Below are 3,359 nucleotides of genomic sequence, written 5' to 3' on the forward strand. Positions count from 1 at the left end.
ATCACTTCACAAATTCCCCAAAACCAGTGATAACAGACTGCTCCATGAAACGAAAGTGTAACTCTGTGAGAAGAATTCGCACATCAAAAAGGAGTTTCTCAGAAAACTTCTTTCTGGTTTTTATCTGAGGATATTTCCTTTTTCACCATAGGCCTCAAAGTGATCCCAAATCTCACTTTGCAGATTCCACAAAAACGTGTTAGGGAACTGCTTCATGAAGAGAAATGTGCAAGTCTGTGAGATGAATTCACACAACACAAAGAAGTTTCTCAGAAAGCTTCTTTCTCGTTTTTTATTTGAGAATGTTTCCTTTGTCAGCATAGGCTTCAATGCAATCCAAAATATCCCTTCTCAGATTCCCCAAAATCAGTGGTAACAAACTGCTCCATGAAGTGAAATTTTAACTCTGTGAGATGAATTCACACATCATAAAGCAGTTTCTCAGCAAGCTTGTTTCTAGTCTTTATCTGAGGATATTTCCTTTTCCATCTTAGGCCTCAATGGGTTCCCAAATACCACTTTATGGATTTCACGAAAACTGTGTTAGCAAACTACTGCATGAAGAGAAAGGTTTAACTCAGTGAGATCACTTCACACATCACAAAGTAGTTTCTCAGAAAGCTTCTTTCTAGTTTCTATCTGAGGATATTTCCATTTTCACCATAGGCCTCAATGCGCTCCCAGATACAACTTGGTAGATTCCACTAAAACGGTGTTACCAAACGGCTTCCTGCATATATTGGAGCGCATTGAGGCCTACGGTAAAAAAGTAAATATCTACAGATAAAAACTAGAAGGAAGCTTTCTGAGAAACTCCTTTATGATGTCTGAATTCATCTCACAGAGTAAAAATTTCACTTTATGGAGCAGTCTGTTAACACGGTTTCTGATGCATTTGTGACGATATATTTTGGATCACACTGAAAGCTTTGTTGACAAAGGAAGTATAATCAGATAAAAACTAGAAATTCGCTATATAAGGAAAGTTTTATCTGTGTGAGATGAATAATATATCACAAAGCAGTTTCACAGAAAGCTTCTTTCCAGTTTTTGTCTGAGGCTATTTCCCTTTCAACCATAGGTGTCAATATTCTCCAATATCCCTTGGTGCCTTTTTCTACAAAAGGGTTTCCCCAATGCTGTATGAGAAGGGAGGTATAACACTGTGAGTGAAATGCACACATCACAAAGCAGTTCCTCAGAAAGCTTCTCTCCAGTTTCTATATGAACATATTTCCTTTTTCAACATAAGCCTCAAAGAGCTCCTGAATATCCCTTCGCATGCTAAACATAAGCAGTGTTAGAAAACTTCTCAATGAAAAGAGCAATTTAACTGAGCGAGAAGAATTCACATGGCACATAGCAGTGTCACAGAAAGCTTCCTTCTGGTTTTTATCTGAGGCTATTTCTCCATATTCTAAAGATTGTTCCAAATATCCCTTCTCAGATTCCACAGAAGCAGTGATTTCAAACTGCTCAATCAAAAGAATGGTTTACCTCTATGAGATGAATACACGCATCACAAAGCAGTTGCCCAGAAAGCTTCTCTCCAGTTTGCAATGGAAGACATTTTCTTGCTCACCACAGGCCTCCGGGCGCCACTTAATATCCCATCGCCTATTTCTCAAAGACAGAGTTTCCAAACAGGGCAATGTAGAGTAAGCTTTAACTCTGTGAAATGAATGCACATATCAGAGAGCACTTTCTTGGAAAGCTTCTTTCTGGGTTTTATTTGACGATATTTCACTTTTCACCATAGTCTTCAATGCGCTCTGAAATGTCACATTTTTGATTACAGGAACAGTGTTCAAACACTGCCTTATGAGAAAAGAGGTATAACTCCCTGAGTGGAATGCACACATCACAAAGCACTTTCTCAGGAAGCTTCTCTCCAATTTTTAGCTGAAGATATTTCGTTTTTCACCAAAGGCCTGGATGTGCTCCTGAATGTCTGTTCGCGAATCCATCCATGACGTAATTTCCAAACTGTGTAATTTAAAGAAAGTTTTATTTGTGTGAGATGAGTACACATTTCACAGAGTAGTTTCACAGAAAGCTTCTTTCCAGTTTTTGTCTGAGAATATTTCCTTTTTCAACATAACTATCCATATGCTCCCGAATGTCCCTTGGTAGCTTTTTCTCCAAAAGGGATTCCCCAATCCTCTATGAGAAGAAAGGTATAACTCTGTGAGTGGAATGCACACGTCACAAACCAGATCCTCGGAAAGCTTCTCTCCAGTTTCTATCTGAACATATTTTCTTTTTCACCCTAACCCTCAAAGTGCTCACCAATATCCCTTCGCAGACTAAACACAGTGTTAGAATACCGCTAAATGAAAAGAGAAGCTTAACTTTGTGAGTGGAATTCATGCAACACAGAGCAGTTTCACAGAAAGCTTCCTTCAGCTTTCTATCTGAGGGTATTTCTTTTTCAGCATACCCTAAAGAGCATTCTCAAATGTCCTTTCTCAGGTTCCACAGAAACGGTGACTTCAAACTGCTCAATCCAAAGAATGATTTAACTCTATGAGATGAATACACACATCACAAAGCAGTTGCTCACAAAGTTTCTCTCCAGTTTTCATTGGAAGACATTTCCTTGCTCACCACAGGCCTTCGGACACCACTTAATATCCCTTCACAGATTCCTCAAAGACAGAGTTTCCAAACGGGGCAATGTAGAGTAAGCTTTAACTCTGTAAAAGGAATGCACACATCAGAGAGCAGTTTCTTGGAATGCTTCTTTCTGGGTTTTATTTGAGGATATTTCACTATTCACCATAGGCTTGAATGCACTCCAAAATATCACCTTTTCGATTTTACAGGAAGAGTGTTCAAACACTGCCTTATGAGAAAAGAGGTATAACTCCCTGAGTGGAATGCACACATCACAAAGCAGTTTCTCAGAAATCTTCTCTCCGGTTTTTAGCTGAAGATATTTCTTTTTTCACCATATTCCTGAATGTGCTGCCAAATATCCCTTCGTGGATCCATCCATGACGGAGTTTCCAAGCTGGGTAATCTAAGGAGAGCTCTATCTATGTGACATGAAAAACATAGCAAAAAGCAGATCAACAGAAATATTCTTTCCAGTTTTCATCTGAAGATGTTTCCTTTTTCACCACAGTCCTGAATGTGCTCCCGAATGTCCCTTCTTGGATCCGTCCATGACAGAGTTTCTAAGCTGTGTAATATAAAGAAAGCTTTATCAATGTGAAATGAATACACATGTCACAGAGCAGTTTCACAGAAAGGGTTTCCCCAAAGTTGTATGAGAAGAGAGGTATAACACTGTGAGTGGAATGCACACGTCACAAAGAAGTTCCTTGGAAAGCTTCTCTCCAGCTTCTATCTCAACA

The sequence above is a fragment of the Trachypithecus francoisi genome, unplaced genomic scaffold (assembly GCF_009764315.1).
Source record: "Trachypithecus francoisi isolate TF-2019V2 unplaced genomic scaffold, Tfra_2.0 Contig00143, whole genome shotgun sequence".
In the NCBI taxonomy this organism is placed as follows: domain Eukaryota; kingdom Metazoa; phylum Chordata; class Mammalia; order Primates; family Cercopithecidae; genus Trachypithecus; species Trachypithecus francoisi.